The sequence below is a fragment of the Macaca fascicularis genome, chromosome 12 (assembly GCF_037993035.2).
Source record: "Macaca fascicularis isolate 582-1 chromosome 12, T2T-MFA8v1.1".
NCBI lineage: Eukaryota > Metazoa > Chordata > Mammalia > Primates > Cercopithecidae > Macaca > Macaca fascicularis.
This window is the reverse complement of record NC_088386.1, coordinates 40910797-40927576: the sequence shown is the minus strand read 5'-3', so window position 1 is coordinate 40927576 and position 16780 is coordinate 40910797.

Here is a 16780-nt window from a genome sequence, read left to right as displayed (position 1 = left end):
AAAGCTATGAATAAAGGCTGCAGGATAATGGGGGAATAAAGTGTCTTTGATTTTTATTTTAATATGGGAAATATTTAACCACAGTTAAGTGCTTCTTGGAAGAAGACAGTAAAAGAGAAGGAGCTGAAGATGAAGGAAAGAGGGGAGGGAAGTCGCTGGAATAATTGGCAGGGTGTGGGAGGAGTTTCCATCTGGTGGCTTCTATTTTTGCTCTGAACTGGTAGTCAAGTTGATCTGCTGAAAGAGGGATTAGGTTTCTCAGTCAAAGGATTGAGAAGAGGAGAGTAGGCTTAAAACATTTGTGGAAAGCGAGAGAGAGTGGATAAGGAAATCCTTGATTTCTAAGCAGGATGTAAGATCATCTGAAGTTGGAAACCGTGGGATTATAGTTGTGATCATCAACATAAGGTAGATAGGGTGCAGTCAGATAGATGAGTTGATTGATGGTAAACTTTTTTTTTTTCCAGAGGGGTCAGAAAAAGATGAATGAGACTTGAAGATAGGACTATCTGTAAGAATTGAAGTAATGGAATATGCCACTTTAAGCTAGATAGGTAAGCAAATATTCTGGTTTTATATATTGCTGTGTAATATGCTACCCCAATAGTTAGCAGCTTAAAACAACATGTTCACAAATCTGGAGTTGGAAAGAGTTCATCAGTTTCACAGGTCATCATCTGGAGAATCCATTGGAGCTGAATAAACCACTTGTACGATAGCTCACTTACAAGGTAGTGCTGAGAAGTCAGGGCTGGCTGCTACCTGGGAGCTTTGCTGGAGCTGACAAGAAGCAACCCAGTTTTCCTCCATATGGGTCCCTCAAGGAGCTGCTTTGGGCTTTCTCACAGCATGCTGGCTGGCTCCAGAAACACCTATCTCAAGAGACAGGAGATGAAAGTGGATGGTCTCTTAAGGCCTGAGCCCAGATAGTGACATGGTATCATTTTTGCTTTATTCTTTTGGTCAAGCAGTCACCGAACGTGCCATGATTCTAATAGAGAGGATGTGAAATCCTCTGGTTGGTAGGAGTGACAAAGAAATGTGCTGCCATCTTTAACCCACCTCAGCGAGGAAAGGCAGAAGGGCTGAGAAGTGACTTCATGAAGCAAAAGGATTAACAGCTGTAGTGTATAACACGGATTCTCTGCTGAGATCCCTTTGGTTATGACACGTTTTTATCCTTTTTTGTGCTCTGAAGGTTACCTTGGAAGAAAGAACGCTACATGAAAGCACATGGAATTCAGAAGGATGAGAAAGTTTTACACAAGAGAAGTAGAGAGTTTTCTTGGAGGAGTACCAGATTTCTGATATGAGAGAACATGGGAGACTGTTGCATAGAGAGGCTGAGGTGGAGCTGAGCTTGTTGATTCTTAAATGGGGGCTCTGAAGGACATAAAGGAAAGTTTTAGGAGAAGGAATAGGATTATGTTGTGTGGCTGGAGAGCAGAGAGCTGTGGGATGGATGGTAAATATCCAAGTCGATAGCTGAATGAAAGGTAATGTGTTTGAACTGGCCACTTACTTGCCTCTAAAGAAGCCCCTGGTGGATGTGAGTGAGGGAAGGCACTTGGATTTTTTCTTCAGAGTCTACCAGAGCCTAGAAGGAGTAGGTCTATCTGAATAAATTGTCTAGACTTCCAGAGGATGTCAGCTGACATCCATTGCTGATATCCAATGACACCCGTGTATTCCTGCACACGTGAGTGCATGTATGTGTGTGTGTACATGCGTGCATGCACATGAGTGCCTGTATGCACATTTAAACTGCTGTGCAGGAGCTGGCTGAGAGGCCCAGAGTGTGATAGGAGGCTTTGGCTCTGAGATCGTGGCAACACCCTGTCCAGTGCAGGTCCTGCTGACCACAGTGGCCACTAATCGTAAGCACCCCCTTGTCAACAGTCCTGGGCAGAGATATCTAAAATATGTGTGGTGCAGGGATAAAGATTTCAAGAGAAAATACAAGACATATGATTTCAACATCCCCTTCAGCTAGAAAGGACAATGAATTAATCTCTTATTGATAAATGTATTCAGGAAATTTTAGACCTCTACCGTTAACTCCAAGTAGAATACTTGTTTCTTCTACACTTCGAGTAAGTAATCTGCCCTTCCCAGGATTGCTGAGTATCCAAACTAAGAAGCTTGTATTTGCCTTCCCTCCACTCTCTTTGTCTCCTGCTGTCTCACACACTGCCACCAACAGATGCCTTAGGTTATTCCTACTATAGGAAGGTTGATAACTTTTAGGATGGAAGTGCTTTCTCAACCCAGCAGTTCAAGAAGAGGTATGACTACCTTTTAGATGATGGGATTTTTTAGTAGTACACAGACATAGGTAGTTTTAGGGGATCAATTTCTAGCTATTCAAATTCCATCTAAAGTTTCTTCCAGAAAATCAAATTGCCTGAGAATGACCCTCTTCAAAATAGTCCCTTTACCCATTTTACAGAAGAAATAAACATCTCTCATCTATCCCAAATTTTAAGATAGTGCATTTTCCAGATATATAAAAATATTCTAGTACTAGTCAAAGGGAAAAATCAAAACACTGGGTATGAGGCACCTGCCTTTACAGATTTATCAAGGCTCTCTGCCTTTCCTTGTCTTATGCATATTTCCACTAAAAATGAAGATCGGCCTTGAAAAAAGATTGGCCAGTGTTGGAATGTCCCAAATTCAAACATCCCCAGTAATATGTTAGTGATATTGATTATTCTAAATGTAACTGGAGTGTTTTCCAAAACAATTTTTTCCAGGTAATACTGAATAAAGCCAAAGATATGAAAGTTTTACATGATTTCTTTCAGGCTTAGTGTACTTTATTTAATAAGATAGTTAACATCTATTTTATCAATATATAAAATTTTTGTTCCAATTATAGTCAAACCTCATCATATTTCATTTTCCAAAACTGTGCAATATTTTAACTTTCTATTATCCAAAATTAACCTTATTTAAACCTATAACAAAATCTTTCACGTGTCAGCTTGTGAATATGCAAAGAGAAATACATACATTTCAAATTTATTTTATGAGGTACATAAGTAAAAATGTTTGAAGATTGCAGTTTTTATTTGTCATAATTTTCCTTATTTCTTGAAGACTTAGACCCGTGAGCTGCTGAGCAATGGGAGATTCCCAGTGGTTCTTTTTTATTTTAACTAACTATCTGTGTTGTACTGAATATAGGCACATGAGGCACATGCAGATGGTGGCCTTGTGCTGTTTTATTTTGGTTTTGTCCTTGGTGTATTTTCCTTAGCAGTAGAAATTAGTTTTCTGCTATTTCTTGGGGTAGAGTTTCTTATAAGGCATTCATTTGCAGGGCCCTATTCTAAGCTCTTTGGGTTTACCCTAGGTAAGAAATTCTGTTTTGGGACCAAAAAGAGGCACACTCCACCTCTTTTATTTCTATTGGCAATTAAGAGAGAATGGGTACCGGCCAATAGACGACATGCTGGCTCAATCTGATGATTTTAACTCCCCTAAGTACCCAGGTAGTGATGGACAGGTGCAAGTAATCATTACAGTTGTACCCTCAATCTTCCTAATATTTCTTCATTCCAAGAGATAGTTTGGGATATTATACAGTCAGTCTTTGGAAGAAGAATTTGACTCACTAAATCTGTTGTAAATAGGAACAAGTTAATTTGCTGTAGCTCTCTCCTCAAGATCAACTAGGAGGAGTTTTGGAATATTAATTTTTATACAGTATGACTTCACTAAATATAGGTGTGTGTTAATGCAAAATTAATAATAATTAGGCAGGGTTGGACTAAAGTTTAACTTTTTGTAGATTGCATAAAAACAAACACAGTGTGAACACAATTACATTAGAACCTTTGGAGAGCATTTTCCTCTATGGATTGACAGTGCATACACTGGTAATAAAGAGCAATTATTTTCTACTTGTTTTTGTAAAGGCCCTGATGAACCTCTCTTTGTAAGCATATAGACTTTTATCACAAGCATTGAAAGAAAATTGTCCTATGTGTGGTCTTGTAGTCTTAGTTCCTGACCAAAAAGAAAACAAAATGAAAAAGTAAAATATTCGAAGTGTTCTAAAATTAATAATTTTATAATTTTCTTCTAATTATAAAATAAATTGAAATAATAATAAGCAAGGACAATTACAACTAATAATATTTAATGGTTTGCCTATTGCTTTTTTTTATGAGGGGCAAACATATAGTGATTAAAAGTAAGGACTTTGGAAGTCAGACATCTTAGGTCCGAACTGGATCAGTCTGATGATTCTTCAGTCCTCTTACTGCCTATGTAGTGAAGGAGAGGTACAAGTAACCATTATATTTATACCCTCAATCCTCCTAATATTTCATCATTGTAAGAGACAGTTATCAGCTGAAAGTACATAAAAGCTGCAATTAATTTTAGAAAATCGTTGATAGCACAAAATATTCTACCTACTTTTTCTTTATACCCGTATTCATTTTCTACACAAATGTCTAGTGTGCCTAATTTTGTGCTATTCTAGTAACAGCCACAGCTCACCTGGCAACTTCATTTTGCTCCATTCCTCAGGCCCGGTTGCTTCCCTCCCCCAGTTTCAGGATGGATTTTCTCTTAGTGATCCCATAATCTTTTCATCCATTCATCTTTATTTCCACAGTTTCACTAGAGATACAGATATACATCTGAGCGTCAGGAATTAAAAATGTTTTAATTATTTTCGCGGGAGACTTCTTAACTCCCCTTTTAAACCAGCCAATGTCAATAGGTTGAGGAAGAGGAAGAGAGCCAAGGGGCAGAAGGAAGAAAAGGAGTCATTTCTAGGCTCACAACCATAATCCTGGTTGATACACAGAAGGGGAACTGAACAAATATAGTTCAAAGAGGAAACAGCAATTTTTTATTTATTATGAGATTATTAGAGATTAGGCATTTTTATATTCTCCAAGCCTCTTAAAATGGTCATATAGTTGACTAATAATTTATTTTTTTCCAACAAGGTATTAAATGATTAATATTCCCTTTCCATTCCTCTAACATCTGGATGCCTCTGCCTCTCCTTATTCTTCTTACTTCTCTTGGCCATTTCTGATGAGAAGTGAGCAGATCAAAACTGCATCTCAAATAGCTAAACTGAGATTTTCCATACATATGTGTATGTGCAGATGTATGTGCACACATACACATATAAATATATATGCACCATCAAGAGACTCAAAATTTAGAGGCCAATCAAACAATATGATAAAACCATATTTTTTTCTAAAACCACTATATTGATGTTTTAATAGGAGCAAAAAACAAGGCGGGGGGGTTATATTTGATGGTCTCCAACTGAGCTGCAGAATGAGAAGAAAGAGTTAATATGAATAAAACCCCAAAGATAATATTATAAAGGCTTTCCACAGTTATCAGACAACTGGAGAATGAGAGAAAAAGAGGACAAGCATGGAGAAAAATTTTCCCTTTCCCAAAAGCTCTTTTTGAAAATTACTTGGAGACTTAGAGACTCTGTTGACTTTAATTAAGTGCTCATTAGATTGACAAACTTTTTTAAAAAGTGATCCTGCTTGCCATGTGGGTTTTCATATGCTCTCCCGGCTTTCCCTCTAAATTACTTTAGAACCCTTTCAGAATAACTTGTTTGTTCAAGGGAAATTACTCATAACCCTTTAAAGAATTCAGATAGACTTTTATGTCCTATGGTTACTGCTTTATTATTTTTACACTGTTTTATAATTTTCACTGAAATCTCTTAACTTCTCCATACAAAGTCAAAGTCTTCCTAAATTGGACTTAATTCTTCTGGTACCAATGGGGAAATAAGTTATAATCTTTAAAATCTCCAGAGTCAGATGTCAACTCATACCTAATTGAGTAGGTAAAGTGCTTAGAAGCTGTGGCTACACCCAAACAAACAACCAAACAACTATTCCAACCATTCATTTCAACAGGAAAAAAAAAAAAAACCAGTTAAATTGGTTGTTTATAACTATGTGGCCACATTGATACCTGTACTATCTTCTGACTGAATATTTTACTTTTGAAATAATTTTGATAGACTTGTCTTAAACAGAGGCAGCTTACCAAGGTACTCAGAAAGTGTAACATTAGAGATATTGTTCTGAAAAGATTAGAATTAGGACATAATTCCAGGTCTGAAATAAAAATGACTACTTGGAGGGACTACCACTTTAAAAAACATTGACATGAATTACCATGGTAATTGTCTATTCTCTGGATCTTCTTTTCTTGTTTTATACTTCATTCATTGTAGTATTAAAAGTTGGCATCATCATTCACATTAAAATGGCACATTATTTAAAACCAGAGCAGTTAATTTTTTTTATTTTTTATTTTTATTTGTAGATACAGGGTCTCACTCTTTTGCCCAGGTTGGTCTCAAACGCCTAGCCTTAAGCAATCGTTCTGTCTCAGCCTCTTGAGTAGCTGGAATTATAGGCATGAGTCACTGCACTCAGTCTAAAAGCATAGAATGCAGAAACCAGAAGGTTTACTGATAATTACATATTTCATACTACTGCCTTTAGATCTTCTGACTAGCATCAGTATTAATGTCTTCTTTATATTTTTTCAAATTTTTTATTTTATTTTAATTTTTGTATTTCTTTTTAAATAGTAGGTGTATATATTTATGAGGAGCATGGGACGTTTTGATACAGGCATTCAATGTGTAATAATCACATCATGGAAAATGGGGTACACATCCCCTCAAGAATTCATCATTTGTGTTACAAAGAGTCCAATTATACACTTTTAGTTATTTTTACATGTAGAATTTAACTATTTTTAACTATAAGTCACCCTGTTATGCTATCACGTACTAGCTCTAATATTAACGTGTTCTTGATTTAAGGGTTTGAACAAGCTGAAAATAATGTTCAGTTTCACATTGCTTGGTATAGTATCACTAGTGGCATAATGGTTTTGCCTGCATATATAGTTAAAATTGTTCTTAATCTTGGTGATTTATTATCTAATTCAGAACTATAGGAAGCTCCTAATAATAAAAAGGGAAACATTAAGTTGAAATTTTTCTAATAATAAAGGGAATATGTATTCTGATACTCTTAAAATGCCTAAAATGTTCTATTCCATATTTGTTATTTACACTAATTTGATTAAAATTCCTCTAGCACATGTGATGCCATCTTTCATACTTCAACAAAACAAGGTTAATAAAAATAAAAATGCAATACCATTTCATATCACCTAGAATGGTTAAAATATAAAAGACCGATGACACCAAAGATTGGTAAGTAGTGGTAAGGATTGAAGCTTTCATATGTTATTAATTAGAGTGTGAAATGGTACAAGCAGTTAGCAAATGTGTGTGCAGTTTCTCATAAAATTAAACATGTATCTGCTCTATGAACTAACAAGTCCTCTTATATTTACCAAGAGAAATATAAGCATATGACCTCTAATAAATGTCTACAAGAACGGTTTGTAGCAGCTTTTTAATGGCTCCAAACTGAAAACAATGAAAATGTCCACCAAGAGGAGAATGGATACACAAATCGGGGTAAATTCATGCAATCAAATACTACTACTCAGCAATAAAAATAACGTATGTTTATGTGCACAATAGCATGAGTGGATTTCAAATGTAAGTCAAGTGAAAAGAGCCATAGATGAGACAACATACTACATTTTTTCATTTATATAAAGTTCAAGGACAAGCAAAGCTTATTTATGGTCAGAGAAGTCAGAATTACTGAGATGGGAATTGACTGGAAGAGGTATGAGAGAACACCCTGGGGTATTGAAAAAGTTCTCTGTCTTGATTGGGGCGATGGCTAAATGGGTAGATACATTCACCCGCTAACCCTCTGAGTTGTACGATTGAGTACATCATTAATTCATTGAATTATACACTTATAATCAGTGAAATCCTTCAAGTATATATTTAACCATATAAAAACGTGATTATTATACTTAAACTGGTTTTTATTTTCTAGAAATGCTCTTGGCATCCACAGCATTGAAATGCTTTATAAATACAATCTGAAATAAATTCCCTTATTTTTATTAATAAATTTGAAATATTTATAAATCACTGATTTTAAAGCTATTAAATAAATCATTAATTTTAAAGCAAGTCAGAATTCTGAGTATCTGGTCATGAAAGGCTTTTGTTTGTTTTTGACAAAGCTGTAACACAGATTTAAATTTCAGTCTACATTTTACTCTACTATTCAGTCCTAAAACCAGACCCAATACCTCATTTTAATATAGTTTCCAGCAATCATTCATCTAGTTATGTGATTAATTTAAAATTAATTTAACTGTGTATGGCACATGTTAGTTTGTAGAATGATTTAAAATGTCTTTAGTACATCATAAATATAATTAAAATTGGTCTTTAAGTTATATTTAAAATGCTTCTTAAAATATATTGATCTAAAATTAAAAATGTAAATGCAAAATCAGTTATTATATTGTATCCTAAATTATGCACATTATTTTAAAAATTTAATTATTTGAGTATATGTTGCCATGAGATGAAACAGTTTGGATAACCCTGGTATAGTGAATTGAATACATTTCTTTTTTGATTTTGCCCAATTTTTCTGCTTAGTCCCAATGTTTCTTATTCCTATTTCCTGAAAGTACGCTAATGATTTAGTAAAGAATAATTGTAATACTCTATAGCAATGCACTAGTTGTGTAACTTTTCAGATTCCCAATTTCCTCATCAAAGATATTGAAATTTAGTTCTCCTGAGCTTGTAATTCCGAGGCAGAGCTTCCAGCAACTAGATCAAATTAGATGTTCATGGTGAAAAATGGCTTGATGTGCTGTCCTCACCAATAATATTTTTATCTTAACAGAGGCTCTCATTGCCTTGGCCTCAGGCATAACAATTTTGGAAATATTTTTGGAGAGATTTTCCTTAATAGAAGATTTTTAAAACATAATACATAGACAGCGCTCTTCTACCTACTTCACATTGCAAATAATACCACTGTAATACTACTTTAAGCAAACACATCAGCCATAAGATTGTTCTGGAACTATCTGTTGTTTCTGGTAGTTTACACCACCAGGCTAACTTTCCCAAAGACCAGCATTCACCCATTCATGTCCCTACTTGCTTTGATTTCGGTGGCCACCAGAATTAAAGTCATCTCAGCTTCCCAATTGGCTTAGGTCCTTACTGCTTAACACATACAGCTTCAACTGTGTCTGAGTATGTGTATATTTTGATATTTTCTCACAAATATGTAAAGATATCAGAAATTGAAAGAATAAAATATACAAACACAATGTGAATGATCAAATAATGTGCTTTTTCTACAATGGACTCTATTATTTGAAGGCAGGTTCATATTTAGTCTCTGCTCACATTTTGCTATTGAATAATTGATTTTGTTTCTTAATTTTTCTGGATTAGAAACTGGTTATTATTACATTGTCAGGCTTTAGAATTCAATCAACTCAGAGCCTCAAGTCAGCTCCTAAGATGGCTAAAGTAGCCAGATCAACCATTTTGTGGCTATGCCAAGTTTGTATGTGTGTGTCCTTGCCTAAGGTATAAACGGATAAGAAGTTCAGATGAGATTTCCACACTGACAGCTACCACTGTAGGGACTGGGGGAGAAGGTGGGTAATAGCTTATGCCAGCATGCCTGGTAGACAAAAAAAGGGCCCGTTTTCCATAATTCGCTCAAACTCCAAACAGCAACTTAATTTTCTTTCAGTTTTCAGTTTGAGATGCACGGCAGGGATCTCCTCCCCAAGCAAAAGGCAATATGAGGTGAGAAGAAGAGCCTGCTGCCAGCACAGGTATAGGCCTGCATAATGGAGCTGTGGCACTCAGAAAGAGGCTCTTCATTTTAACAACTGTGATAGTGAGGAAGGAAGCATAATGAAGATGGCATAATTGAAGTGGGAGAAGGAAACATTAACCATGTATTGAGAGGAAGGCTTTGGGGACTAATTCTGACTTCTTTGCTAGATCAAACATTAATGCTGGTCTACAGGTCAAGAGACCCACAGAAGGTAGCATCTATGCCAGAAAAAACAAAACCCTGAATTCTCAAAAATTAGTTTTATTTTATTTTTAATTATGTGAAGCCAAAACTGTTCTGAACTGTTTTGTGTTTTCTTTTTTTTTTTTTTTTCTTTTTTTTGAGACGGAGTCTCGCTCTGTCGCCCAGGCTGGAGTGCAGTGGCCGGATCTCAGCTTACCGCAAGCTCCGCCTCCCGGGTTTACGCCATTCTCCTGCCTCAGCCTCTCGAGTAGCTGGGACTGCAGGCGCCCGCCACCTCGCCCGGCTAGTTTTTTGTACTTTTTTTTTTAGTAGAGACAGAGTTTTACCGTGTTAGCCAGGATGGTCTCCATCTCCTGACCTCGTGATCCCGTCTCGGCCTCCCAAAGTGCTGGGATTACAGGCTTGAGCCACCGCGCCTGGCCTGTTTTGTGTTTTCTGATTTCCATATTTATGTTGACTCTGGGATACCAGACGAAGATTCAAGTTAAATATGGGCCTGATGATGCCCAAACATGTAATTTTTCTAATGCCTGTGTCTCTTTGCCACCAAAGAGTTCCACAGTCTGCACAGAAAAACCAGAAAAACTTAAGCAGGGAAAATTTGAAAATATGAAACAGAACACAAGGAGAGTGAGGAAATTAGAAAAGATGAAAGAAGAACAAAAATATTCCAAGTTCCAAAAGAGCCAGACAAGCAGGTAATAGGCACATGATTCCAAAAAAGATTAAATTCAAAGAGACTACAGAATCTTACTACTGCATTTACAAATGATACATAAAGATAAAATCATCAAAGGTTGTATTTAATTGCTGAGGTCAAATAACTTCTAATATAGACAAATGTCACATAATCATGAATAGTCCTTATGACTGAAACTTTAAAATAAAATATACATTTTTAAAGTATCTGTTAAATTCTTTATTAAAAGAAATTCACACAAATATGTTTAATATTTTTCTATCAAAAACTTGTTACTAATTATTTAGACTTCTAGCCAATTGGTTTCCTGAAACTGCCCTACCCTCAACAATTCTTAGGAAAAGCAACCAATATATTGAATGCACTGTGGACTTTACTGGTGTTAGAGAATTCCTGAGGCATGTTTAATAGGAATAAACAGAATATCTCTAAAGGAAAATCATATTTATGTTCTTACCTACAGGAAACTCAGGAAAAACCCATTGAGAATAAGAAAAATAGTGTTTACTTAGATTCTTGTGTCTTTCACTCTATTGATCAATATCACCCCGAATAGGTTACTATGGGATTGAGACTTTGCTTGATTCGATAAACCCCAAGTTTCTTAGTCCCTCCCATTGTTTTAAAGAAAGGTGAGCAAAATACTTTTAAAATAATGCTTTATTTTTTATTTATTTTTGTTTTAGTGCCTTGAGAGATTCCTCAGCCATACTTTAAAGGTATGTGAATGTTTTGAAATGCATCATATTCTGATATAGCCATAGGCTAGAAAGAATTTGAAATTATTTGTTTAGCCCTAAAAAAAATCAATGTAAAATATGGCATTAATGTTGGTAGCAATAAATAAATTCTATTTTGTGCTGCAATATATATTTAGAAGCAAATATTTTAAATAAAATAAAACAGAGCATATGTTGCCCACCTGCAAATCTTGTCCACCTGCAAATTTACTGAAGTGCTTATGTACATGCATAATTAATTAACTAATCCAATCACTTTGAATATCTTTTTCACAAGGTTCCATACTAGTACTAGAAATATGTTCTTTTCACATGAGATTAAGTCCTAAAATTCTTGGTATTTTATTATTTGATAGATCCCATGAGACATAATACCTGAGGATTGAGAATGAGACGGTTACTTAAAACTTAAAATAATTAACATGTAATTTTTATTTGAAAATATAGAAACTAATTAATCAAACTCTTAATTATAGCATTAAGCATTTTTATTGCATTCTAGTCATGGGAATTTGGTAAGCCATATAATTGGTAAGCCATATAAGTTATATAGAATAATAGAAATATTAATCGAGCATGCTTTTCTAAATTATCATAGATTAAAATGGAGTAAAGCAGTATTTTTACCATTTGTTGAGTACCCACTATTTGGTAAACTGTGTCATATATTTTGTACATCTTCGTACCACATATGATGTTAGTGTCCTCTAGCCAGTAAAGAAATAATACAGTAAGTCTTATTCTGAACATTTATTAAATTTTCTGGCTAGCCATATGCAGAAAATTGAAACTGGACCCCTTCCTCACATCATATACAAAAATTAACTCAAGATGGATTAAAGACATAAGTGTAAAACCCAAAACTATAAAAACCTGGAAGACAACTTAGGCAATACCATTCAGGACACATGTAAGGGCAAATATTTCATGACATAGATGCCAAAAGCAATTGCAACAAAAGCAAAAATGGATGAATAGAATCTAGTTAAGCTAAGGAGCTTTTGCACGGCAAAATAAACTATAAACAAAGTAAACAGACAACCTACAGAATGGGAGAAAATATTCTCAAACTAGGCATCTGACAAAGGTCTAATATCCAGCATCTATAAGAAACTTAAACCGATCAACAAGCAAATAACAAACAACCTCCTTAAAAAGTAAACAAAGGACATGAATAGACATTTCTCTAAAGAAGACATACCTACGGCTAACAATCATATGAAAAAAAACCTCAACATCACTGATCATTAGAGAAATGCAAATCAAATACATTTAGTATATAAAATGCAAAATGCATTTTATATAAATACTAAATGCAAATGGTATCAATGAGATACCATCTCATACCAGTCAGGATGGCTAGTATTAAAAATTAAAAAATAACGGATGCTGGTGAGGTTGTAGAGAAAAAAGAACGCTTGTACACTGTTGGTGGAAGTGTAAATTAGTTCAACTGTTGTGGAAGACAGTGTGGCAATTTCTCAAAGACCTAAAGACAGAAGTACCATTCAGCACAGCAATCCCATTACTGAGTATACACCCAAAGGAATATAAATCACTCTAATATAAAGACACATGCATTTGTATGTTCATTAGAGCACTATTAACAATAGCAAAGACATGAAATCAACTTAATGTCCATCAATGATAAACCAGATTAAAAACATGTGGTACATATACACCATGGAATACTATGCAACCATAAAAAGAATGAGATTATGTCCTTGAAGGGACATGAATGGAGCTAGAAGCCATTTTCCTTAGCAAACTAACTCAGGAATGGAAAACCAAATACTGTATTTTCTCACTTATAAGTGGGAGCTAAATGATGAGAGCACATGGACACACAGAGGGGAGCAACACACACTGGGGCCTATTGGGAGTGGAGGGTGGGAGGAGGGAGAGGATCAGGAAAAATAACTAATGAGTACTAGGCTTAATACCTAAGTGAGAATATGTACAACAATGCCCGCCCAACACACATTTACCTACGTAAGAAACCTACACAGGTACCCCTGAACTTAAAAGTTAAAAAAAAACGGAATGGGAATGCCAGTATTACAATAGGAGTCTCATATTTAAAAATTCCTATATTGTATTTATTTATTGCATATACGTCATTCACTGACTATAGAGAACATCTATAATAAATTTGTTATCAGTCATCCATTTTGATGGAAATGGTACTATATCACAACTAGATAATGGACTTATCATATAACACTTCATTGAATCCTTAAATAACATTTAGAAAGGGGCTGCATTTTTTTTTTTTGACAAGTCTTATACCTATGGCTGGATGTTTTGCTCCAGTCTTCTAAAAAGGGCCATTTTACTTTTCAGAGTCACTTCTAAAGCCATGTGGTCATTGGCCAGGCACAGGGGCTCACACCTGTAATCCCAGCCCTTTGGGAAGCCAAGGTGGGCAGATCACTTGAGGTCAGGAGTTCAAGACCAGCCTGGTCAATATGGTGAAACCCCATCTCTACTAAAAATACAAAATTTAGCTGGGCCTGGTGGCGGGCACCTGTAATCCCAGCTACTCAGGAGGCTGAGGCAGGAGAATCACTTGAACCCAGGTGGCAGAGGTCACAGTGAGCCAAGATGGCATCATTCCTGCCTGGGCAACAGAATGAGACTCCATCTCAATATAAATACATACATACATACATACATACATACATACATACATACATACATATTAAGTCATGTGGTCATTAACTTTGGAGACTGTTTTGCATATGAGTGTAGATAAAAATTAAAACACAAGTAAACCTCATTGCATGTCACCCTGTACATGTTGACAATGGAAGGAATACCTTGCCTGTAGTGGACTGTCACTTCTGGACTGAAAAGCTGAGAAAGACACTAACTTTTCTTTTTTGCATGATTCAGAAAAACTTACAGCTAGTGTGTCCAGTTTCCTCGTTGACCTCAACAGGTGAAGTGAACAAATCGTGTTAATTCAGATATAAAAAATTATCTGAATCTTGGTTTTTATGAATTTACAATCTACATGCAACATTAAATCCGATAAGTTTTATAGTTTTGCATTGCATGCATAGGTTCCCTCTCAGCCACTTCCATTTCCATTAGTCATTAAACTTTCAAATCTGGTATTGAAACATTACAACAATGTTTTGTTGCACCAATTTTATAAACTTAGGCAGTGCAACATGTATTATTTTTCTGAGGCAAACCAATAGTAAATTTCTCAAGGTTCTTGCTGCCTTCTTTAGCAGCATTTGATGAAGGATCTTTTATACATTTGTGATAGATAAAAATAAACCAGATTGCAAATCCTTTTTAAAATCCTAAACCATGTACCGAGTTTTTGGTTCAAATTGTGTAAGATAAATTAAATTTAAATCACATTCTATTAACCAATATGAGGGTATTTCTGTAAGCACAGTTATGTTGAAATAAAATTTTCAGAAAAAAAAAAAGTAAAGAATTGATTTTATATATGAAAGCAATGGTCAGATCCCCTCAACAATATGTACTGTCTCATTAGATTGCCAGCCGGTGTTAATTGATAATTTCTAAGTAATTGAGATGTTTCATCTATTTCTGTTTCAAACAATTGAAATGGAATAGTTTCCTTGACCCTTTCATGGTATTTGTGAAGGGGTGGCTTGATTACTCTGCCTACAGCTCTGAACCCCTCATGGGAAGGGGAGCATGCAGATGAGTGGGTGCAGGGGCTGGGACAAGTACTTCTGGCTGCCAGCAGGAGAACTCCATGTGGCTTTGTGCCAGTGTCTGGGCTGGGGGGTACCCATGACCCCTGGAGCCCCATAGGGCAAGTATTACAGTGTAGTCTTTTAGCTTTGCTATCCATGGACAGCTTAAGTGTGTAACAGCTCAGTGGAAGGTCAGGGTGACAGTGTTTTGCACCCACACTCTTGGTACCCAAGTTATTGTCCAGCATCCAGGAAGAACCAAGTCGTGTGAATGATTGAAAGGTGGTGAATGTGGAGGATTTTGGTGAGTGATGGAAGTGGCGAGTGATGGAAGTGGCTCTCAGCAGAATGGGGAGCTGGAAAGAGGATTGAGTAGGAAGGTCACCTTCCCGTGGAGTTCATCCATCACCAGTCAAACTCTTCTCTAAAGTCCCACTGTCAAGCCATCCCTCTAAAGTTAAGCTGCTTCTCTCTGACATCTGGCTGCTTATTTTCTTCTCTCTTTCTCTGCCACTCTGTCTCTGCACTGGTAGGGCCTGGGGTTTTTATGGGTGCAGGATGTGAGGCGGGGGGCAGGGAGGCCAGGGTGGTTTTAGAAAGGGCAACATTTGGGCAGGAAAACAGGAATTCATGTTCCGTCTTTGAACTGTGGGTCCAGGCCTGAAAGTGGAGCTTCATCAGGAACCCCACCCTTTCCTGCCTAGTATTTCACTGCCTCCTGTCCGTATCACAACCAAATTCTGCAGTATGTATCTGATACCAAAGACTGGTATAATTAAGACAGTTTTCTACAAACAAATCAAATGATGAAAACAACTCATTTCTTATACTATTAATCAGAAAAATATAAAATTACCTGCTACATAAACCAAAGGACATATTTCTGTTCCCAATATTGTATGTGTTTCTGTCCCCAAGTCTTGTAATGTGTCCTCAAGTCTGTTGCCAAGTCTCTTTTTCCCAAGAGTTAACTAGAGTATGTTCTTCATTTCCCCTCTCAAAGGACTTTTTTTCCTTATTTTTTGTTTGTTTGCTTTGTTTGTTTCATTACCTAGACCATATCCTTCCAAGACATCTTTGATTTTTTTTTTTGTTCTCTTTTTCTGCTCTCCCATAATGCCAAATTTGTATTCTTGTTAGATATTCTTCTGCTCTCATGGGCCACCCTTGCCCACCTTCAATCTCATGCCATAAGCATCACATTTCCTCCACCTAAAGTATGACACTAGCTTTCTGATAGCCATTCCTAGCATCCCTCCTCACATTCAATCCACTGTTCACACTTCCATTTCATCCCTATTCCTGAAACATATTTCAAAGCATTTAAATTGTTTGCAAGTTTAAACTTTGTAGTTATTGAAGACCCTCTTTGCTTTTCTTGTTTCTCCCTTTCTAACCTGAAATTTCACACAAACTAATCATTTAATCGTTTATTCATTCAACAAATATTGAACATATCTCATGTCAGGAGCTTTTCAAGGCATGGTGGCTATAGCAATAAACCAAATAACTGCAAGCCCCAACCTTCTTGGATGTCTCATTCTGGTGGAGGCAACTGGTGCTCTGATGCTCTGCCAAGATATTCTGGTCCAAGCAAACACACTTAACTTACCTCTGCCCTCCCCAGTTGCTGAGACTTTTAGATGGCTGACCGTTCATCCTTCTACC